The 26,866-nt window shown below is 33.1% G+C and overlaps 1 long non-coding RNA gene across 1 annotated transcript in view; it reads right to left on the bottom strand.

Annotated features, from left to right (window-relative positions):
- Positions 1-479: 479 nt before the first annotated feature.
- LOC143075972 (uncharacterized) overlaps positions 480-26,866 on the bottom strand; it is a 192,865-nt gene continuing 166,478 nt past the window's right edge. The window contains exons 2-3 of the long non-coding RNA XR_012978488.1: positions 1,264-1,438; positions 480-805 (exon numbers count right to left, since the gene is read on the bottom strand). This is a non-coding gene — a long non-coding RNA (uncharacterized LOC143075972). The remainder of the gene's footprint in view (positions 806-1,263; positions 1,439-26,866) is intronic.

The raw sequence follows: 26,866 nt of genomic DNA, 5'->3' as shown, positions 1-26,866 counted from the left end.
ACGTTGTAAGGTTTTATACAATACATTGGCCCAACGTTGGTCCAATGATGGAATAATACTTGCTGATGTTGAACAAACGTTAGGCTAACGTAGTAATACAAACTGTTAGCAAACGTTGGAACTCCGTTGGTTCAATTTATAAACCTTTTTATCCATATGAAGGAAACTAAAATCCATTCCAGGCAACAACTGCAATATAACTCCTGGTTTTTACATCAGTTCAAAATGGCGAAACTATTACTTCTTTAAATATTGCAATTATTGCGTTTTTCATTTCCACTATACCATGTTGTGTCTTAAATACTACCCGAAAATTTTGTATTTTGCCACTTTCATCTTCCTGAACATGCATGAAATATTTGCCAATGGATGTTTCAGTAACCAACAACCAATCAGTCTCTCCAGGAATTGTACTTTTGAATGTTACCCAATTTTCTTAAATAATGTAAATACAAAGGTATGATTAAATATAATTTATTATTAGCTAGACAAACAGCAAAGTTTAAAAAAATCTGTTTTGTATCTATACGTTGCTAAATCAGATCTAGAAGGAAAATTATAAAGTCTATTCATGATAATTCATTTATCCCCATTACAGTTTATGTAGAAATATCAAAGTATGAAGGCATTGATAATTCATTTCACACAGCTATTTTTCTAGTTCTGTATTACAACATGGTTTTTATTCACAAGAGTTATCCTTTTGTTTTCTGGTACACTTTGTTTTGTCACTATTTCTGACTCCGTCTTATGTTAAATCCTTTATCCAGTTTAGCATATCTTCATAAAAGTTATTTCACTGACTCTGTAATAAAGAAATGAATAAAATGAGTACTCAATGTATGTATATTTTGAAAATATTAAATCCTCCTAAAAAATAAAAAAAAAATAAAAAAAGTACATTGTTTCTGGTGTCCTGGCACATAACATTTTTTTACAATAGTTAGAAAAAGAAAAAATACTCTTGTTTTTAATATTTTCCCTAGCCTATACAAGCCAAGGCAAAAAGCATATTGCATGCTTTACCATAATAGTTAGACTTCACCAAGCTAGGTAGGTTAAACCGGACACTTGAGTGTAGAAATGGTTACAGGAAACTTTGTCAAAAAATGTTCTAAGTAAATAAATAAAACTAGTTGAAAAAAAATACAAAGTCAAATCTAAATACACTAGCATTAACGGTAGTATTAAACATGTTATACATATATATCTGTGAAATTCGAATCCGATGTAGCATAAAGGATGGCTATTATGTTAACTAACTTTCTTAAAGTTATTCATTCTGGGCTATCAAATGGTAGAATGCATTTTTCCCCATCTCCATTCCCATGCATTTTGTAGACAGGATGTTGTCAATAATTCTTATTATTCCTAGTTCTCTTTTTTTTCTTTTTTCACTCTGATTTATTTTGTCTTCTGTAGTACTCAAATACCTGACCTATAAATTTATATTAAAATGTAAAATTGTATATTAAAAAGAAAAGCTACTTCAAGTAATTCAGACACTAATTTATAGTCTTTTTCTTTTATAAATATCCGTCTGTGTGGTATAGTTTTTTACCGCACCTCCCGATTTTGTTTTGCAAAAGTTTTGCCGATGACAAAAAACTAAATTCAGCCGAGTCCGTATAATTATATACAAATAACAACATATTCTTGCAATGAATTTAGATAAGATTTTTAAATAAGATTAAGAAATAAATACTCTATTTGATATCTCATACACTGTTACACATGCAAGTGTGTATATATGATCAGGTTTCACAAATATATCGTATATGTTTGTATGCGATCTAGAAATACAATAAAACGAAAAAATTCATTATATTTCAATGAAGTAGAAATCATTATACCACATTTCTGAAACATTACGGAAAAGGTACATCTTAAGACAGATTTTTTCCATTAACTTCAGTAATGGTCATAAATGTTATCGTTATCATGGTTATAGATTTTAGAAAAAAAAACTTTTAAAATATTGGTAATTTACAATTTGTTTGAAGATACTAATGTTCATTGGCAAATATTTCATTATGATTAATAGGATTGAAATGATTTAAAATAAAGAAAATATTTCTCCCGAAACGTATAAACTTCAAGATCAACATTATAAAATAATAGAAATTAATATATATGTTTTAATTTTTAACAACATCCCTCAGATTAAAAATTCATTTTGTATTTGTCATTATTATAAATCGTATATATATATATATATATATATATATATACTAACTAATTGCTACCAAAGTCCCGATGCGTTAAAACAGCTACTAAAGTAAGCATGATTCAGCATTTTCAAAGAATTTAAGAAATCGGTTATTATCGAAAATCTTGATGTTATATTAATATTGTTTGGACGTACAATATGTTTTTTATAACAATTTAAGATAAATATGTTACTTTAAACTCAAAAAAAAATCGGGAAATGTGTAAACTCGGCCTCCAAAATGTATACGTGCCTACTTTAAATTTTGTGCCTTCTTATACAATTTAAAAAAAAAATATTGTTAAATTACTACTTAAGTCGCAATCACCGGAACATCTCTTGATTTTGTATTTAAACAAGTATAAGGTCGTTAAAGTCAGCGTATATATTAAGGATAAGAATAACATTTCTTTTCGGAAGTCTTTGTTAATAAACAAACAAAACGGCAGTTCTGTTGGCAAGGAAGTTATATTAAAATTTTGTAGAAAAAAATGAAATGTAATTAAAAACTTTCAAGAAATTACGAGTAGTTTGTCTGAAATTGAATTAATACATAAGGAATATCAAAATAATATGTTAAATTCGAATTGATACGTGCTGCAAAAAAAAGTGCACTGGTATATAAAAGAAAAACTTGATCCAACTTTTTGTTTTGTCTTATTAGCATAGAAATATAGTTTTAAGAAATGAATGCTTCTTTATGTATATTTTTTGACGGGAAAAGAGAAGGGGGATTTTATATTGTTGATCGTGTGAATATTTTTCGAACGAACCGCTTCGTACAAGTTATGCTCCAGTCAACACTTTTACAACTCAATCAAATTATTAAAATAAGCATTAATTTCTTAATCATACAATCTTGTTCTACATATGATACGCGTTTTAAAAACCTAGACGGCTATATTATAAAAATATTTGCATTGTAACAAACGTTATACATAATGTACATTTATATATTATAACTGACTAAGCGGTATGGGCTTTGCTCATTGTTAAATGCTGCTCGGGTGACCTTTAGTTGTTTATTTCTAGGTCATCTGGTCTCTTGTGGAGAATTGTCTCATTTCTACATAATGTAGATGTAATTTAAACCCGTCCCCTTACATCTATAGTCTTCTATTTTCTAAAGCATGCATATATTCTGGGTTTCTTTTATACAATTGAATGTTATTAATTGACAGGTAGTGTTGAAGAGTTTTAAATTCTTCCCCACATGTGATCATATCAATGTTTTCGTACTTTATATATGCATGCTTGCGTGCGTGCACTCTTAAGTTATATGTTTGAAGCAAGCGCATAGGTCATCATATATATATACATCTTTAAATTTCGAAGTGTCGGCATTTCACTAAAATAAACGCAATTGAGCTAATTTTGGTGCATCTGAAAGATAATGTAAAAGCCTTTTAGAATAATACCATAATTTAATGAACAAATAAGTTTTTCATAGAAAAATACATCGTTAAAGTTTATGTATGCAGGGAAATGCACACTTAAACCCCGTGCCTACTTTGGTGAAATGCTGACTTGTACGGAATTTATAAATAGTGCTCTTCTGTGTATTGGTTGTTCTAAAAATAGAATAATCTAAAAATACGCAACTCTACTTTCTATTTACAAAGAATATAAGTATAAAGATTGGTCATTTTTTTCTTTTTTAAGAGGTGAAATCAGTAAATATAGAATCTGTACTTTGGCAACTTCCCTGAATGATTTGACGGTGTCAATTTGTCAAATAGAAAGAAACTAAAGGATTTAAACTTTCACTTATTAGAAATTCTGCACAAATTACCAATTTTGGAATTATATGGTCAAAATAAGCATTACAGACCTTTTTTTCAATTTTGATGACTAAGTGGCATTCTGACTTTCTATCTGACAGGTTTTCATGTGGACATATTACTGTTTCTATTTGTTAATCCAGTTGTTTGACTCTTACGTAAACTAATTTTAATATCAAGACGCCAATATTGACCATACTTACCCTGGATCTTTTCACCCTAAGGACAAAACTGAGCATATTTTTGGTCTATACAATGTGTCATTTTCATCGTAAAGGCCTTGGCTAACTTTAACATGTGTTTTTCAATATAAATAGGTGCTTCATTAAGCGGATAACACGATAAACCGTCATAAAAGCCTGTAAAACCAAAATAAAGGCAACTACCCATAAGAGTGAAAATCTTCCCCCAGCACCGCCTAGGCATTCCATTGGGCTATATTCTAGCTCAAACTAATGCTTATGGTGTCTACTTCATGCCTGCATCTTTATATATACTAAAATATGTGGCCGTAGGCCAACAAAATCTTTAATCGACCCTTACCCCCAAATTCGATAGCCTGACGCCATTATTGATCATACTTACCCTGGATCTTTTCACCCTAGGGACGAAACTGAGCATATTATTGGAATAAACAAGGTGTCATTTTCATCGTAAAGGCCTTGACTAACTTTAACATGTGTTTTTCAATAAAAATAGGTGCTTCATTAAGCGGAAAACACGATAAACCATCAAAAAAAGCCTAGAAAACCAAAAGAAAGGCAACTACACATAAGAATTCAAATCTTCCCCCAGCACCGCCCAGGCATGCCATTGGGGTATTTTCTAGCTCAAACTAATGCTTAGGGTGTCTACTACATGCCTGAATCTTTATTTATACTAAAATGTGTGGACGTAGGCCAACAAAATGTTTATTCGACCCTTACCCCCAATTTGGATAGCCTGGCGCAATTATTGACCATACCAACCCCGGATCTTTTCACCCTAGGGACCAAACTGAACATATTATTGGTCTATACAAGGTGTTATTTTCATCGTAAAGGCCTTGGCTAACTTTAATATGTGTTTTTCAATAAAAATAGGTGCGTCATTAAGCGGAAAACACGATAATCCATCAAAAAAGCCTAGAAAACCGAAAGAAAGGCAACTACACATAAGAATTCAAATCTTCCCCCAGCACCGCCCAGGCATGCCATTGGGGTATATTCTAGCTCAAACTAATATTGAGGGTGTCTACTACATGCCTGAGTCTTTATTTTTACTAAAATATGTGGACGTAGGCCAACAAAATGTTTATTCGACCCTTACCCCCAATTTGGATAGCCTGACGCCATTATTGACCATACCAACCCCGGATCTTTTCACCCTAGGGACCAAACTGATCATATTATTGGTCTGTACAAGATGTCATTTTCATCGTAAAGGCCTTCGCCAACTCTAAGATGTGTTTCCAACATAAATAGGTGCTTCATTTAGCGGAAAACACATTAAACCATCATAAAAGCCTGGAAAACCAACATAAAGGCAACTACCCATAGAGTGAAAACTTTCCCCTAGCACCGCCCAGGCATGCCATTTGGGATTATTTTAGCGTAAAACTAAGGTTTAGGGTGTCCACTACATGCCTGAATCTGTATTTATACGAAAATATGTGAACGTAAGCCAACAAAATGTTTATTCGACCCTTACCCCCAATTTGAATAGCCTGACACCAATATTGACCATACGAAACCTGGATTTTTTCACCCTAGGGACCAAACTGAGAATATAATTGGTCTATACAAGTTGTCATTTTCATCGTAAAGGCCTTGGCTGATTTCAACATGTGTTTTTCAATATAAATAGGTGCTTCATTTAGCGCAAAACACGATAAACCATCAAAAAAAAGCCTAGAAAACCAAAAGAAAGGCAACTACACATAAGAATTCAAATCTTCCCCCAGCACCGCCCAGGCATGCCATTGGGGTATTTTCTAGCTCAAACTAATGCTTAGGGTGTCTACTACATGCCTGAATCTTTATTTATACTAAAATGTGTGGACGTAGGCCAACAAAATGTTTATTCGACCCTTACCCCCAATTTGGATAGCCTGGCGCAATTATTGACCATACCAACCCCGGATCTTTTCACCCTAGGGACCAAACTGAACATATTATTGGTCTATACAAGGTGTTATTTTCATCGTAAAGGCCTTGGCTAACTTTAACATGTGTTTTTCAATAAAAATAGGTGCTTCATTAAGCGGAAAACACGATAAACCATCAAAAAGCCTAGAAACCCGAAAGAAAGGCAACTACACATAAGAATTCAAATCTTCCCCCAGCACCGCCCAGGCATGCCATTGGGGTATATTCTAGCTCAAACTAATATTTAGGGTGTCTACTACATGCCTGAGTCTTTATTTTTACTAAAATATGTGGACGTAGGCCAACAAAATGTTTATTCGACCCTTACCCCCAATTTGGATAGCCTGACGCCATTATTGACCATACCAACCCCGGATCTTTTCACCCTAGGGACCAAACTGATCATATTATTGGTCTGTACAAGATGTCATTTTCATCGTAAAGGCCTTCGCCAACTCTAAGATGTGTTTCCAACATAAATAGGTGCTTCATTTAGCGGAAAACACATTAAACCATCATAAAAGCCTGGAAAACCAACATTAAGGCAACTACCCATAGAGTGAAAACTTTCCCCTAGCACCGCCCAGGCATGCCATTTGGGATTATTTCAGCGTAAAACTAAGGTTTAGGGTGTCTACTACATGCCTGAATCTGTATTTATACAAAAATATGTGAACGTAAGCCAACAAAATGTTTATTCGACCCTTACCCCCAATTTGAATAGCCTGACACCAATATTGACCATACGAAACCTGGATTTTTTCACCCTAGGGACCAAACTGAGAATATAATTGGTCTATACAAGGTGTCATTTTCATCGTAAAGGCCTTGGCTGATTTTAACATGTGTTTTTCAATATAAATAGGTGCTGCATTTAGCGGAAAACACGATAAACCATCATAAAAGCCTGGAAAACCAACATAAAGGCAACTACCCATAAGAGTGAAAATCTTCCCCCAGCACCGCCCAGGCATGCCATTTGGGTATATTCTTGCTCAAACTACTGCTCAGGGTGTCTACTTCATGCCTGAATCTTTATATATACTAAGATATGTGGCCGTAGGCTAACAAAATGTTAAATCGACCCTTACCCCCAATTTGGACAGCCTGATGCCATTATTGACAATATTGACCCTGGATCTTTTCACCCTAGGAACCAAACTGAGCATATCATTGGTATATACAAGGTGTCATTTTCAACGTAAAGGTCCTGGGTAACTTTGACATGTGTTTTTTTTTTTATTTAAATAGGTGCTTCATTAAGCCAAAAAGACGATAAACCATTGTAAAAGCCTAGAAAACCAAGAGAAAGGCAACTACCCATAAGAGTGAAAATCTCCCCCCAGCACCGCCCAGGCATGCCATTTGGGTATATTATAGCTCAAACTAATGCTAAGGGTGTCTACTACATGCTCGAATCTTTACTTATAACAAAATATGTAAACGTAAGCCAAAAAATTATTTAATCGACCCCTACCCCAAATTTGGATAGCCAGACGCCAATATGGACTATATCAATCCCGGATCGTTTCACCCTAGGGACCAAACTGAGGATATTATTGGTCTATACAAGGTGTTGTTTTCATTGCGAAGGCCTTGGCTAACTTTAACATGTGTATTTCAATATAAATAGGTTCTTCATTCAGCGGAAATCACGATAAAGCATCATAAAAGTCTAGAAAACCAACATAAAGGCAACTATCCATAAGAGTGAAATCTTCCCCAGCGCCGCCCAGGCATGCCATAGGGTTATATTCTAGCTCAAACTAATGCTTAGGGTGTCTACTTCATGCCTGAATCTGTATTTATACTAAAATATCGGAACATAGGCCAAACAAATATTTAATCGACCCCTTACCCCCAATTTGGATAGCCAGACGCCAATATTGACCATATCAACCCCGGAACTTTTCACCCTAGGGACCAAACTGATCATATTATTGGTTTATACAAGGTGTCATTTTCATCATAAAGGCCTTGGCTAACTTTAAGATGTGTTTCCCAACATAAATAGGTGCTTCATTAAGCAAAAAACACGATAAATCATCATAAAAGCCAAGAAAACCAACATAAAGGCAACTACCCATCAGAGTAAAAATCTCTCCCCCCAGGCACCACACAGGCATGCCATTGGGGTATATTATAGCTCAAACGAATGCTAAGAGTGTCTACTACATGCCTGAACCTTTACTTATAATAAAATATCACTACAAACTGCTCAGAGTCTGAATTGACCAGTTTTTGTGCTCGACCAGTAAAATCGAGCACACATTTTACTTGACTAGTCTCGACATCGTCTCGACTGTACTTAACTGTACTTAAGTGTACTCGACTAGGTCTCGACTTTACTTAATTAGTCTGATTCAGTACTTGATGATCTTTGTGTAGTCTGAAATGGTCTTGACCAAGGCTCAACCTGTCTCGACCTGTCTCGACAAGTCTTGACCTTCAAATTTAGTTTTGACTGGTGTAAATCAGCCCATCTAACTAAATTAAATATTGATCTTACAAAATTCAAGCTTATAAGGTAGTTTGATTTATTGCTGTCAAATGAAAGAATTTAATTTTACAATAGGTAAAAATAAAAATTATTATATAAATTCAGATAGGCATCTTTAATTTTTTTTATAACTTTTTCAAATCAACTTGGATTTTTATCAAACTATGCAGCTATTTCAGATATATATCAAGCTTACTGAATCCCATGTAATTTAGTTTTTTGTTGTATTGCTATAAAATTTAAAAATTTAATTAATCCAGGTAAAAAAAATAGAACACTATAATTTTTTTCACAACTTTTTCAATTCAACTTGGATGTTCATCAAACTCTACAACTATCTTTGCCATATATTGATCTTACTGATTCATAGGTTTTTATTTAGTTTTGTGTACTTCTGTCAAATTTAAGAATTTAATTGATCTAGGTCAAAAAGCTACGGTATTAGAAATATATCTTTCCTGATATATTAAATGATATTAAATTTTTGTTTTAACAACAAAAAAAAAGTGTCTTTTTTAAGACTTCATATTTTTTTTTAAATCAGCTTAAACCAAATAAACACCTTTTTTTGTTAAAACAAAAATTTAATATCATGAACTTTCATAACAATCCTTGATAACCTTTTAAAAAAAGAAATGTGTTTCAAAGTTACAGTAAAACTTTATTTAAATCAAATCTTAAAATATTATTTTGGTCAAATTTAATGACATGGCACTATACATGGTTTAATTACATCAGTACATGTGAGTTTTACAGGTAAAAAGAAAGCCATTCTTTTCTTACACTCGTGTATTACTTATCTAGTAAATTAAAAAAGCCTTGCGATTTAGATTTAACAGGATGTTGCAACTTTGATTAATGTTATTTAGAATTTAAAACACTGGTAGATGTGATCTTTTTAAAAGTTTGCCCCAAGCAAAAGGTATTGCTTTTTAAATCACCACAAATCAGAAAAACTATTTTAATAATTTCTTTAATGTTTCATCACTATTTGATATATTTATATAATATATATTAAAAAGAATAAATTATTAAATAATTATATATACTTTTTCCCAAATAATGAGGAAAGATGTATTTCTAATATCGCAGCTTTTTTACCTAGATTAATTAAATTTGACAGAAATACACAAAACTGAATAACAACCTATGATTCAGTAAGATCAATATATTGCAAAGATAGTTGTAGAGTTTGATGAAAATCCAAGTTGATTTGAAAAAGTTATTAAAAAAATTAAAGTGTACTATCTCTATTTTGACCGAATTGCAAATCCTAGCTTTTTTTTTACCAAGATAACTTTAATTCTTAAATTTTACAGCAATACAACCAATAACTAATTGATACAGGATTCAGTAAGCTTAATATATATGTAAGATAGCTGCATAGTTTGATGAACATCCAAGTTGATTTGAAAAAGTTATTAAAAAAATTAAAGTGTATTATCTCTATTTTGTCCGAACTGCAAATTCTATTTTTTTTTACCTAGATTAATATAATTCTTGATTTTGACAGCAAGACAAAAACAAAATGACCAGGGATTTAGTAAGCTTAATATATATCTAAGATAGCTACATAATTTGATGAAAATCCAAGTTGATTTGAAAAAGGTATTAAAAAAAAATAAAGTGTACTATCTCTATTTTGACCGAATTGCAAATCCTAGCTTTTTTTTTACCAAGATAACTTTAATTCTTGAATTTGACAGCAATACAACAAAAAATAAAATGACCTGGGAATCAGTAAGCTTAATATATATCTAAATTAGCTACATGGTTTGATGAAAATCCAAGTTGGTTTGAAAAAGTTATTAAAAAAATTAAAGTGTATTATCTCTATTTTGTCCGAACTGCAAATTCTATTTTTTTTTACATAGATTAATTTAATTCTTGATTTTGACAGCAATACAAAAAAAAAAAATGACCAGGGATTTAGTAAGCTTAATATATATCTAAGATAGTTACATAATTTGATGAAAATCCAAGTTGATTTGAAAAAGTTATTAAAAAAATTAAAGTGTACTATCTCTATTTTGACCGAATTGCAAATCCTAGCTTTTTTTTAACAAGATAACTTTAATTGTTAAATTTTACAGCAATACAACAAATAACTAATTGATACAGGATTCAGTAAGCTTAATATATATGTAAGACAGCTGTATAGTTTGATGAACATCCAAGTTGATTTGAAAAAGTTATTAAAAAAATTAAAGTGTACGATCTCTATTTCATCCGAACTGCAAATTCTAGCTATTTTACCTAGATTAATTTAATTCTTGAATTTGACAGCAATACAACAAAAAATAAAATGACCTGGGATTCAGTAAGCTTAATATATATGTAAGATAGCTGCATAGTTTGATGAACATCCAAGTTGATTTGAAAAAGTTATTAAAAAAATTAAAGTGTATTATCTCTATTTTGTCCGAACTGCAAATTCTATTTTTTTTTACCTAGATTAATATAATTCTTGATTTTGACAGCAAGACAAAAACAAAATGACCAGGGATTTAGTAAGCTTAATATATATCTAAGATAGCTACATAATTTGATGAAAATCCAAGTTGATTTGAAAAAGTTATTAAAAAAATTAAAGTGTACTATCTCTATTTTGTCCGAACTGAAAATTTTCTATTTTTTTTTACCTAGATTAATTTAATTCTTGATTTTGACAGCAATACAAAAAAAAAAAAAAATGACCAGGGATTTAGTAAGCTTAATATATATCTAAGATAGCTACATAGTTTGATAAAAATCCAAGTTGATTTGAAAAAGTTATTTAAAAAATTAAAGTGTATTATCTCTATTTTGTCCGAACTGCAAATTCTATTTTTTTTTACCTAGATTAATATAATTCTTGATTTTGACAGCAAGACAAAAACAAAATGACCAGGGATTTAGTAAGCTTAATATATATCTAAGATAGCTACATAATTTGATGAAAATCCAAGTTGATTTGAAAAAGTTATTAAAAAAATTAAAGTGTACTATCTCTATTTTGACCGAATTGCAAATCCTAGCTTTTTTTTACCAAGATAACTTTAATTGTTAAATTTTACAGCAATACAACAAATAACTAATTGATACAGGAATCAGTAAGCTTAATATATATGTAAGACAGCTGTATAGTTTGATGAACATCCAAGTTGATTTGAAAAAGTTATTAAAAAAATTAAAGTGTACGATCTCTATTTCATCCGAACTGCAAATTCTAGCTATTTTTACCTAGATTAATTCAATTCTTGAATTTGACAGCAATACAACAAAAAAAAATGACCTGGGATTCAGTAAGCTTAATATATATGTAAGATAGCTACATAGTTTGATGGAAATCCAAGTTGATTTGAAAAAGTTATTAAAAAAATTAAAGTGTACTATCTCTATTTTGATCGAACTGAAAATTTTCTATTTTTTTTTACCTAGATTAATTTAATTCTTGATTTTGACAGCAATACAAAAAAAAAAAATGACCAGGGATTTAGTAAGCTTAATATATATCTAAGATAGCTACATAGTTTGATAAAAATCCAAGTTGATTTGAAAAAGTTATTAAAAAAATTAAAGTGTATTATCTCTATTTTGTCCGAACTGCAAATTCTATTTTTTTTTACCTAGATTAATATAATTCTTGATTTTGACAGCAAGACAAAAACAAAATGACCAGGGATTTAGTAAGCTTAATATATATCTAAGATAGCTACATAATTTGATGAAAATCCAAGTTGATTTGAAAAAGTTATTAAAAAAATTAAAGTGTACTATCTCTATTTTGACCGAATTGCAAATCCTAGCTTTTTTTTTACCAAGATAACTTTAATTCTTGAATTTGACAGCAATACAACAAATAACTAATTGATACAGGATTCAGTAAGCTTAATATATATGTAAGACAGCTGTATAGTTTGATGAACATCCAAGTTGATTTGAAAAAGTTATTAAAAAAATTAAAGTGTACGATCTCTATTTCATCCGAACTGCAAATTCTAGCTATTTTTACCTAGATTAATTTAATTCTTGAATTTGACAGCAATACAACAAAAAATAAAATGAACTGGGATTCAGTAAGCTTAATATATATGTAAGAAGATAGCTACATAGTTTGATGGAAATCCAAGTTGATTTGAAAAAGTTATTAAAAAAATTAAAGTGTACTATCTCTATTTTGTCCGAACTGAAAATTCTATTTTTTTTTACCTAGATTAATTTAATTCTTGATTTTGACAGCAATACAAAAAAAAAAAAATTGACCAGGGATTTAGTAAGCTTAATATATATCTAAGATAGCTACATAGTTTGATGAAAATCCAAGTTGATTTGAAAAAGTTATTAAAAAAATTAAAGTGTACTATCTCTATTTTGTCCGAATTGCAAATCCTAGCTTTTTAACCAAGATTACTTTAATTCTTAAATTTTACAGCAATACAACAAAAAAGTAAATGACATGGGATTCAGTAAGCTTAATATATCTCTGAAATAGCTGCATAGTTTGATGAAAATCCAAGATGATTTGAAAAAGCTAAAAAAAAAAATAAAGATGCCTATCTGAATTTATATAATAATTTTTATTTTTACCTATTGTAAAATTAAATTCTTTCATTTGACAGCAATAAATCAAACTACCTAATAAGCTTGAATTTTGTAAGATCAATATTTAATTTAGTTAGATGGGCTGATTTTCACCAGTCAAAACTAAATTTGAAGGTCAAGACTAGTCGAGACAGGTCGAGACTAGCCAAGACAGGTCGAGACAGGTCGAGCCTTGGTCAAGACCATTTCAGACTACACAAAGATCATCAAGTACTGAATCAGACTAATTAAGTAAAGTCGAGACCTAGTCGAGTACACTTAAGTACAGTTAAGTACAGTCGAGACAATGTCGAGACTAGTCAAGTAAAATGTGTTCTCGATTTTACTGGTCGAGCACAAAAACTGGTCAATTCAGACTCTGAGCAGTTTGTAGTGTATGTCAATGTATTAAAGCCAACAAAAATATTTAATCGAACCCTACCAACCAATTTTAATATTAAGACGCCAATATTGACCATACTTACCGCGGATCGTTTCACCCTAGGGACCAAACTGAGCATATTATTGGTCTATACAAGGTGTTGTTTTCATTGCAAAGGCCTTGGCTAACCTTAACATGTGTTTTTCAATATAAATCGGTGCTTCATTAAGCGGAAATCACGATAAAGCATCATAAAAGCCTAGAAAACCAAAATAAAGGCAACTACCCATAAGAGTGAAAATCTTCCCCCAGCACCGCCCAGGCATTCCTTTGGAGTATATTCTAGCTCAAACTAATGCTTAGGGTGTCTACTACATGCCAGAATCTGTATTTATACTAAGATATGTGGACAGAGGCCAACAAAATGTTTAATCGACCCTTACCCCCAATTTGGACAGTCTGACGCCAATACTGGCACTATTTACCCGGGATCTTTTCACCCTAGGGACCAAACTGAGCATATTTTTGATCTATTCAAGGTGTCATTTTCATTTTAAAAGCCTTTGCTAACTTTAACATGTGTTTTTCAATATAAGTAGGTGCTTCATTAAGCGGAAAACACGATAAACCATCATAAAAGCTTAAAAAACCAACATAAAGGCAACTACCCATAAGAGTGAAAATCTTCCACAAGCACCGCCCAGGCATGCTGTTGGGTATATATTATAGCTCAAACTAATGCTAAGGGAGTCTTCTACATGCCAGAATCTTTATTTACACTAAAATATGTGGACGGAGGCCAACAAAATGTTTAATCGACCCTTGCCCTTATTTGGAAGGCCAGACGCCATTATTGACCATACTAACCCGGATCTTTTAACCCTAGGGACCAAACTGATCATATTATTGGTTTATACAAGGTGTCATTTTCATCAAAAAGTTCTTGGCTAACTTTAAGATGTGTTTTCCAACATAAATAGGTGCTTCATTAAGCGAAAAACACGATAAATCATCATAAAAGCCAAGAAAAGCAACATAAAGGCAACTACCCATCAGAGTAAAAATCTCCCCCAGCACCGCACAGGCATGCCATTGGGGTATATTATAGCTCAAACGAATGCTAAGAGTGTTTACTAAATTCCTGAACCTTTACTTATAAGAAAATATGTCAATGTAAGCCAACAAAAATATTTAATCGAACCCTACCAACCAATTTTAATATTAAGACGCCAATATTGACCATGCTTACCGCGGATCGTTTCACCCTAGGGACCAAATTGAGCATATTATTGGTCGTTTCAAAGTGTCATTTCCATCGTAAAGGCCTTGGCTAACTTTCACATGTGTTTTCCAACATAAATAGGTGTTTCATTAAGCGGAAATCACGATAAAGCATCATAAAAGTCTAGAAAACCAACATAAAGGCAACTATCCATCAGAGTGAAAATCTCCCCCCAGCGCCGCCCAGGCATGCCATAGGGTTATATTCTAGCTCAAACTAATGCTTAGGGTGTCTACTACATGCCTGAATCTGTATTTATACTAAAATATCGGAACATAGACCAACAAAATATTTAATCGACCCCTACCCCCAATTTTAATATCCAGACGCCAGTATTGACCATACCAACCCCATATCTTTTCGCCCTAGGGACCAAACTGAACATATTATTGGTCTATTCTAGGTGTCATTTTCATCGTCAAGGCCTTGGCTAACTTGAAGATGTGTTTCCAACAGAAATAGGTGCTTCCTTCACCGGAATACACATGAAACCATCATAAAAGCCTGGAAAAACCAACAAAAAGGCAACTACACGTAGAGTGTAAACCTTCCCTTAGCACCGCCCAGGCATGCCATTTGGGAATATTTTAGCTCAAACTAATGCTTAGGGTGTCTACTACATGCCCGAATCTGTATTTATACTAAAATATGTGGACATAGGCCAAAAAAATATTTAATCGGCCCCTACCCCCAATTTTAATATCCAGACGCCAATATTGACCATACCAACCAAGGATTTTTTCACCCTAGGGACTAAACTGAGCATATTATTGGTTTATACAAGGTGTCATTTTTATCGTTAAAGCCTTTGCTAATTATAACATGTGTTTCCAACATAAATAGGTGCTTCGTTTAGCCAAAAACATATTAAACCATCATAAAAGCCTAAAAAACAACATAAAGGCAACTACCCACAAGAGTTAAAATCTCCCCCCAGCACCGCTTAGGCAAGGCATAGTATAGCTCAGACTAAAGCTTAGGGTGTCTACTACATACTCGAATCTTTACCTATACTCAAATATGTGACCGTAAGCCAAAAAAATATTTAATCGACCCTTACGCCAAATTTTGATAGCCAGACGCCAATATTGACCGTACCAACCCCGGAACTTTTCACCCTAGGGACCAAACTGAGCATATTATTGGTCTATTCAAGGTGTCATTTTCATCGTAAAGGCCTTGGCTAGCTTCATCATGTTTTTTTCAATATAAATAGGTGCTTCATTAAGCGGAAAACCCGATAAACCATCATAAAATCCTAGAAAACCAACATAGAGGCAACCACCCATAAGAGTTAAAATTTTCCTCCAGCACCGCCCAGGTGTGCCATTGGAGTATATTCTAGTTCAAACTAATGTTCAGGGTGTCTACTACATGCCTGAATCTTTCTTTATACTAAAAAATGTGGACATAGGCCAACAAAATGTTTAATCGACCCTTACCCCCAATTTTAAAATCCAGACGCAAATATTGACCATACCAACCCCGGATCTTTTCACCCTAGGGACCAAAGTGAGTATATTATTGGTCTATACAAGGTGGCATTTCCATCGTAAAGGCCTTGGCTAAATTTAACATGTGTTTTTCAATATTAATACGTGCTTCATTAAGCGGAAAACACGATAAACCATCATAAAAGCCTAGAAGACCAACGTAAAGGCAACTACCCATAAGAGTGAAAATCTTCCCCCAGCACCGCCCAGGCATGCCATTGGGGTATATTATAGCTCAAACTAATGCTAAGGGTGTCTACTACATGCCTAAATCTCTATTTATACTAAAATATGTGGACGTAGGCCAACAAAATATTTATTCGACCTTTACCCCCAATTTGGATAGCTTGACGCCAATATTGATCATACCAACCCAGGAATTTTTCACCCTAGGGACCAAACTGAGCATATTATTGGTCTATACAAGGTGTCATTTTCATCGTAAAGGCCTTGACTATCTATAACATGTGTTTCCAAAATAAATAGGTGCTTCATTTAGCCGAAAACACATTAAACCATCATAAAAGCTTAGAAAACCAACATAAAGGCAACTACCGACAAGAGTTAAAATCTCCCTCCAGCACCGCTTAGGTAAGGCATAGGGGAATAGTATAGTTCAGACTAAAGCTTAGGGTGTCTACTACATGGTTGAATCTTTACCTATACTCAAATATGTGACCGTAAGCCAAAAAAATATTTAATCGACCCTTACCCCCAATTTTGATAGCCAGACGCCAATATTGACCGTACCAACCCCGGATCTTTTCACCCTAGGGACCAAACAGAACATATTATTGGTCTATTCAAAGTGTCATTTTCATCGCAAAGGCCTTGGCTAACTTTCACATGTTTTTTTTTTTCAATATAAATAGGTGCTTCATTAAGCGGAAAACACGGTAAACCATCATGAAGGTCTAGAACACCAACATAAAGGCAACTACCCATAAGAGTGAAAATCTTCCCCCAGCGCCGCCCAGGCATGCCATTGGAGTATATTCTAGCTCAAACTAATGCTTAGGGTGTCTACTACATGCCTGAATCTGTATTTATACTAAAATATGGGAACATAGGCCAACCAAATGTTTAATCGACCCGTATCCCCAATTTTAAAATCCAGACTCCAGTATTGACCATACCAACCCCGGATCTTTTCACCCTAGGGACCAAACTGACTATATTATTGGTCTTTACAAGGTGTCATTTCCATCGTAAAGGCCTTGGCTAACTTTAACATGTGTTTTTCAATATAAATACGTGCTTTATTAAGCGGAAAACACGATAAACCATCATAAAAGCCTAGAAGACCAACATTAAGGCAACTACTCATAAAGTTAGCCAAGGCCTTTACGATGAAAATGACACCTTGTATAGACCAATAATATGCTCAGTTTGGTCCCTAGGGCGAAAAGATGTTGGATTATCATCGTCTTACACAGATACTATATTGTAAGTAGAAAGTAGAATTGCATATTTTTAGATTATTCTATTTTTAGAACAACCGATACATTTCTTAATTACGTATAAGTCAGCATACCACCAAAGTAGGCACGGGGTTTAAGTATGCATTTCCCTGCATACATAAACTTTAATGATATATTTTTCTATGAAAAAAACTTATTTGTTCATTGAATTATGGTATTATCCTTAAAGGCTTTTACATTATCTTTCAGATGCACCAAAAATTAGCTCAATTGCGTTAATTTTTGTGAAATGCCGACACTTTGAAATTTTAAGACGTATATATGATGACCTATGCTTGCTTCAAACATCTAGATTAAGAGTGCACGGTCTTAAAATCATTTATATTATATCTCAATTAAACTTTTTTTTTAAATCTGGCATCAAGAGGGTTAACATTATAGTAAAGTTCCATCATAATTGGTCCATACAATTCCGAGAAATAGTCTGGACAAAAACGTGTTCAATAATAAAAATTAAAAAAAGAATCGTACAATAACAATTTTTTCCGTCAGGGTGACATAAAAAAATAAAAAGAAACGTTGAATAACAATACGTCACCTGTTGGGGTGCAATAATAAAAGTTATTATATCTTTATTTAATTTCAATTTTTAAAACAATTAAATCGGCAAAGGGTTTGCAAATATGTCCCAATTAATGTGGATTTACATGGGAAGTATATTGTTACAGCCATTATTATGTATATCATAAGTATAGATTTTTTGTATACAAAGTGAAAGAAACACGTCATATTAGAATTAGTAATATATTTTTGTACATATCGATTTTAGTAAAATGGTAGAACAGTTTTGGAATGAGAACTCACTTTTGTCCTATGAGTGTACAAAATTAAAAATCATTTTACAGCGTAATAAGCGAGAAAAAGGGACAAGCTTTTTGAGAAAAGCTATTACTTGTACCGAAATTTTGCAGTTTTTAGCTATTATCTTAGATATTATTATATCTAATACTATAAACTATGATTTTAACCTTATTTTACATGATTTCCAAAGCATCAGTCAATACAGGTGAGAGACACAGGCTCTTTAGAGCTTCTAGCTGTTTATGTTGTACAAAACTAAGCTTATACTGTTATTGACCAACCGACAGACACTATAACTATTAAAGAAAATAAATATAATAACTTAAATGATATAGATAAATTAAAACATATCCTCAATCCTGAAACAAAACAGGACACTTGCAAATTAGGCTCCTTCTTAAAAAAGTCACTAAGACCGAGGACAGGGAGTCCTTGATATAATTTGAATCTCTTATATATATATATATTGATTTAAAGAAAGACAAGGAGTATAGTTCAAAGTGTCTACATTGTTTATTTTCATTGTTTTATATATGTAAATTGTATATTATGTATCATGTTTTAAGCCATTGGCCCATATGGGTGTAAAGTGCTTTTCAATAAAGAATTAAAAAAATAACAAAAGTATGCTCTCCAAAAAAAGCGAAAATAACCCCCACCCCAAAAAAATAAAATAAACAGCTATAGGGTATCTTTTGATTGTAAGAAGTTTGGTAAAAATTCAGGATAGATTTTGAATCAAATAAATGTTTTAAAAACTTTTAACTGAAGACTGTATGTAATGCTAACTGGAAGAAAAACTAAGTCAATTTATAAGTAAAATACAGCAAACCAGGAACAAAAATGTTCTGCTAGGTAATAGCTACGGATCATAAACAAGCTTTTGGCCAAGTCCGGTATAATTACAAGATAGTTTTAGAAAATTATTAAAAGTTTAAAGACTTTAAACGCAGAGTGAATGTTATGTTTCCTAGGAGAAAAACTAAGTCGATTTATAAGGAAAAAAATACGGAAAAAATGAAAAAATTTTACAAAATTTTATTCTTGATATTTTTATGATCCTAAACAGGTGAGTGAATGAAATGCTTCGTGGCAGAAAAATATATGTTCACTTTAGTTAAATATGAAAAAAAACAGGATATTTTTTTTTCAAATTTACTCCTAGATACTATCTTATGGTCATTAACAAGTTTCTGTCCCAGTTTGGCAGAAATTCAGGACAGTTTAAGAAAGTCATTATAATTTAAAAAACCTTAACCACATGGTCAGTAGTTGTGGATGACAACGTCAGAATGTCGGATCCCTATGTCTCTTTTTTAGCTCACCTAAAGGGCCAAGTGAGCTTTTCCCATCACTTGGCGTCCGTCGTCCGTCGTTGTCGTCGTCCGTCGTCGTTAACTTTTACAAAAATCTTCTCCTCTGAAACTACTGGGCCGAATTAAACCAAACTTGACCACAATCATCATTGGGGTATCTAGTTTAAAATATGATAAAACACCCTAGTCTGGCATTTGTGACATCCTAGTCATACACAATCAACTTGATAATCCATAAAGACATCATATCTTTGTAAAAACTGTTCTATTGTATCTATCACACCTTCATTTATAATGTCTTCATCTAACACCCCAGTCATGCCCTCATAGCACCCTAGTAAGGCATTTGGGACATCCCAGTCATATACAATCAACCATTTAATACATACAGACATCATATCTTTGTAATAATTGTTCTATTCTATCTATCACACCTTCATTTATGATGTCTTCATCTAGCACCCCAGTCATCCCTTACAACACCCTAATCAGGCATTTGGGACATCCCAGTCGTACACAATCAACCATTTAAAACATTCAGACAATCATATCTTTGTAATAATTGTTCTATTGTATCTATCACACCTTCATTTATAATGTCTTCATCTAACACCCCAGTCATACCCTTGTAACACCCTAATCAGGCATTTGGGACATCCCAGTCATACACAATCAACTATATAATACATATAGACATCATATCTTTGTAATAATTGTTCTATTGTATCTATCAAACATTTTTTTTATAATGTCCTATCTAACACCCCACTCATGCCCTTTTAACACCCTAGTCAGGCATTTGTGAATCCTAGTCGTACACAATCAACTATATAATACATACAGACATCATATCTTTGTAATAATTGTTCTATTGTATCTATCACACCTTCATTTATAATGTCTTCATCTAACACCCCAGTCATGCCCTTGTTACACCCTAATCAGGCATTTGGGACATCCCAGTCATACACAATCAACTATATAATACATACAGACATCATATCTTTGTAATAATTGTTCTATTGTATCTATCACACCTTCATTTATAATGTCTTCATCTAACACCCCAGTCATGCCCTCATAGCACCCTAGTAAGGCATTTGGGACATCCCAGTCATATACAATCAACCATTTAATACATACAGACATCATATCTTTGTAATAATTGTTCTATTCTATCTATCACACCTTCATTTGTGATGTCTTCATCTAGCACCCCAGTCATCCCTTACAACACCCTAATCAGGCATTTGGGACATCCCAGTCGTACACAATCAACCATATAAAACATTCAGACAATCATATCTTTGTAATAATTGTTCTATTGTATCTATCACACCTTCATTTATAATGTCTTCATCTAGCACCCCAGTCATGCCCTTGTAACACCCTAATCAGGCATTTGGGATATCCCAGTCATACACAATCAACTATATAATACATACAGACATCATATCTTTGTAAAATTGTTCTATTGTATCGATCACACCTTCATTGATAATGTCTTCAACTAACACCCCAGTCTTGCCCTCATAGCACCCTAGTCAGGCATTTGGGACATCCCAGTCATACACAATCAACTATATAATACATACAGACATCATATCTTTGTAATAATTGTTCTATTGTATCTATCACACAGTTTTTTTATAATGTCCTATCTAACACCCCACTCATGCCCTTTTAACACCCTAGTCAGGCATTTGTGACTCCTAGTCGTACACATTCAACTATATAATACATACAGACATCATATCTTTGTATTAATTGTTCTATTGTATCGATCACACCTTCATTTATAATGTCTTCATCTAACACCCCAGTCATGCCCTCATAGCACCCTAGTCAGGCATTTTGGACATCCCAGTCATACACAATCAACTATATAATACATACAGACATCATATCTTTGTAATAATTGTTCTATTGTATCTATCACACCTCCTTTTATAATGTATTCATATAACACCCCAGTCATGCCCTTGTAACACCCTAGTCAGGAATTTGTGACATCCTAGTCGTACACAATCAACTATATAATACATTCAGACATCATACCTTTGTAATAATTGTTCTATTGTATCTATCACACCTTCATTTATAATGTCTTCATCTAACACCCCAGTCATGCCCTTGTAACACCCTAATCAGGCATTTGGGACATCCCAGTCATACACAATCAACTATATAATACATACAGACATCATATCTTTGTAATAATTGTTCTATTGTATCTATCACACCTTCATTTATAATGTCTTCATCTAACACCCTAGGCATGCCCTTGTAACAACCTAATCAGGCATTTGGGACATCTCAGTCATACACAACCAACTATATAATACATACAGACATCCTATCCTTGTAATAATTGTTCTATTGTATCTATCACACATTTTTTTTATAATGTCCTATCTAACACCCCACTCATGCCCTTTTAACACCCTAGTCAGGCATTTGTGACTCTTAGTCGTATACAATCAACTATATAATACATACAGACATCATATCTTTGTAATCATTGTTCTATTGTATCTATCACACCTTCATTTATAATGTCTTCATCTAACACCCCAGTCATGCCCTCATATCATACTAGTCAGGCATTTGGGACATCCCAGTCATACACAATCAACTATATAATACATACAGACATCATATCTTTGTAATAATTGTTCTATTGTATCAATCCCACATTCTTTTATAATGTCTTCATATAACACCCCAGTCATGCCTTTGTAACACCCTAGTCAGGCATTTGTGACATCCTAGTCGTACACAATCAACTATATAATACATTCAGACATCATACCTTTGTAATAATTGTTCTATTGTATCTATCACACCGTCATTTATAATGTCTTAATTTAACAACCCAGTCATGCCCTTGTAACACCCTAATCAGGCATTTGGGACATCCCAGTCATACACAATCAACTATATAATACATTCAGACATCAGATCTTTGTAATAATTGTTCTATTGTATCTATCACACCTTCATTTATAATGTCTTCATCTAACACCCTAGTCATGCCCTTGTAACACCCTAATCAGGCATTTGGGACATCTCAGTCATACACAACCAACTATATAATACATACAGACATCCTATCCTTGTAATAGTTGTTCTATTGTATCTATCACACATTTTTTTATAATGTCCTATCTAACACCCCACTCATGCCCTTTTAACACCCTAGTCAGGCATTTGTGACTCTTAGTCGTATACAATCAACTATATAATACATACAGACATCATATCTTTGTAATCATTGTTCTATTGTATAGATCACACCTCCATTTATAATGTCTTCATCTAACACCCCAGTCATGCCCTCATAGCACCCTAGTCAGGCATTTAGGACATCCCAGTCATACACAATCAACTATATAATACATACAGACATCATATCTTTGAAATAATTGTTCTATTGTATCTATCACACATTTTTTTTATAATGTCCTATCTAACACCCCACTCATGCCCTTTTAACACCCTAGTCAGGCATTTGTGACTCCTAGTCGCACACAATCAACTGTATAATACATACAGACATCATATCTTTGTAATAATTGTTCTATTGTATCTATCACATCTTCATTTATAATGTCTTAATTTAACAACCCAGTCATGCCCTTGTAACACCCTAATCAGCATTTGGGACATCCCAGTCATACACAATCAACTATATAATACATTCAGACATCATATCTTTGTCATAATTGTTCTATTGTATCTATCTCACCTTCATTTATAATGTCTTCATCTAACACCCTAGTCATGCCCTTGTAACACCCTAATCAGGCATTTGGGACATCTCAGTCATACACAACCAACTATATAATACATACAGACATCCTATCCTTGTAATAGTTGTTCTATTGTATCTATCACACATTTTTTTTATAATGTCCTATCTAACACCCCACTCATGCCCTTTTAACACCCTAGTCAGGCATTTGTGACTCTTAGTCGTATACAATCAACTATATAATACATACAGACATCATATCTTTGTAATCATTGTTCTATTGTATCGATCACACCTCCATTTATAATGTCTTCATCTAACGCCCCAGTCATGCCCTCATAGCACCCTAGTCAGGCATTTGGGACATCCCAGTCATACACAATCAACTATATAATACATACAGACATCATATCTTTGTAATAATTGTTCTATTGTATCAATCCCACATTCTTTTATAATGTCTTCATATAACACCCCAGTCATGCCCTTGTAACACCCTAGTCAGGAATTTGTGACATCCTAGACGTACACAATCAACTATATAATACATTCAAACATCATACCTTTGTAATAATTGTTCTATCGTATCTATCACACCTTCATTTATAATGTCTTCATCTAACACCCCAGTCATGCCCTTGTAACTCCTTAATCAGGCATTTGGGACATCCCAGTCATACACAATCAACTATATAATACATACAGACATCATATCTTTGTAATAATTGTTCTATTGTATCTATCACACATTCATTGATAATGTCTTCATCTAGCACCCCAGTCATGCACTTGTAACACCCTAATCAGGCATTTGGGACATCTCAGTCAAACACAATCAACTATATAATACATACAGACATCCTATCCTTGTAATAGTTGTTCTATTGTATCTATCACACATTTTTTTTATAACGTCCTATCTAACACCCCACTCATGTCCTTTTAACACCCTAATCAGGCATTTGTGACTCTTAGTCGTATACAATCAACTATATAATACATACAGACATCTTATCTTTGTAATCATTGTTCTATTGTATCGATCACACCTTCATTTATAATATCTTCATCTAACACCCCAGTCATGCCCTCATAGCACCCTAGTCAGGCATTTGGGACATCCCAGTCATACACAATCAACTATATGATACATACAGACATCATATCTTTGTAATAATTGTTCTATTGTATCAATCCCACATTCTTTTATAATGTCTTCATTTAACACCCCCGTCATGCCCTTGTAACAACCTAGTCAGGAATTTGTGACATCCTAGTCGTACACAATCAACTATATAATACATTCAGACATCATACCTTTGTAATAATTGTTCTATCGTATCTATCACACCTTCATTTATAATGTCTTCATCTAACACCCCAGTCATGCCCTTGTAACTCCTTAATCAGGCATTTGGGACATCCCAGTCATACACAATCACCTATACAATACATACAGACATCATATCTTTGTAATAATTGTTCTATTGTATCTATCACACATTCATTTATAATGTCTTCATCTAGCACCCCAGTCATGCCCTTGTAACACCCTAATCAGGCATTTGGGACATCCCAGTCAAACACAATCAACTATATAATACATACAGACATCATATCTTTGTAATAATTGTTCTATTGTATCTATCACACCTTCATTTATAATGTCTTCATCTAACACCCCAGTCATGCCCTCATAGCACCCTAATGAGGCATTTGGGACATCCCAGTCATACACAATCAACTATATAATACATACAGACATCATATCTTTGAAATAATTGTTCTATTGTATCTATCACACATTTTTTTTATAATGTCCTATCTAACACCCCACTCATGCCCTTTTAACACCCTAGTCAGGCATTTGTGACTCCTAGTCGCACACAATCAACTATATAATACATACAGACATCATATCTTTGTAATAATTGTTCTATTGTACCGATAACACCTTCATTAATAATGTCCTATCAAACACCCCACTCATGCCCTATTAACACCCAAGTCAGGCATTTGTGACTCCTAGTCGTACACAATCAACTATATAATACATACAGACATCATATCTTTGTAATAATTGTTCTATTGTATCCATCACACATTTTTTTTATAATGTCCTATCTAACACCCCAGTCATGCCCTCATAGCACCCTAATCAGGCATTTGGGACATCCCAGTCATACACAATCAACTATATAATACATACAGACATCATATATTTGTAATAATTGTTCTATTGTATCTATCACACATTTTTTTTATAATGTCCTATCTAACACCCCACTCATGCCCTTTTAACACCCTAGTCAGGCATTTGTGACTCCTAGTCGTACACAATCGACTATATAATACATACATACATCATATCTTTGTAATAATTGTTCTATTGTATTGATCACACCTTCATTAATAATGTCTTCATCTAACACCCCAGTCATGCCCTCATAGCACCCTAGTCAGGCATTTGGGACATCCCAGTCATACACAATCAACTATATAATACATACAGACATCTAATCTTTGTAATCATTGTTCTATTGTATCGATCACACCTTCATTGATAATGTCTTCATCTAACACCCCAGTCATGCCCTCATAGCACCCTAGTCAGGAATTTGGGACATCCTAGTCATACACAATCAACTATATAATACATACAGACATCATATCTTTGAAAGAATTGTTCTATTGTATCTATCACACATTTTTTTTATAATGTCCTATCTAACACCCCACTCATGCCCTTTTAACACCCTAGTCAGGCATTTGTGACTCCTAGTCGGACACAATCAACTATATAATACATACAGACATCATATCTTTGTAATAATTGTTCTATTGTACCGATAACACCTTCATTAATAATGTCCTATCAAACACCCCACTCATGCCCTATTAACACCCTAGTCAGGCATTTGTGACTCCTAGTCGTACACAATCAACTATATAATACATACAGACATCATATCTTTGTAATAATTGTTCTATTGTATCCATCACACCTTCATTTATAATGTCTTCATGTAACACCCCAGTCATGCCCTTGTAACACCATAATCAGGCATTTGGGACATCCCAGTCATACAGAAGCAACTATATAATACATTCAGACATCATATCTTTGTAATCATTGTTCTATTGTATCGATCACACCTTCATTGATAATGTCTTAAAC

Source organism: Mytilus galloprovincialis, chromosome 5 (genome assembly GCF_965363235.1).
Source record: "Mytilus galloprovincialis chromosome 5, xbMytGall1.hap1.1, whole genome shotgun sequence".
Lineage (NCBI taxonomy): Eukaryota > Metazoa > Mollusca > Bivalvia > Mytilida > Mytilidae > Mytilus > Mytilus galloprovincialis.
Note: the sequence above shows the minus strand (reverse complement) of the source record. Positions and strands in the feature narration are given on the sequence as shown.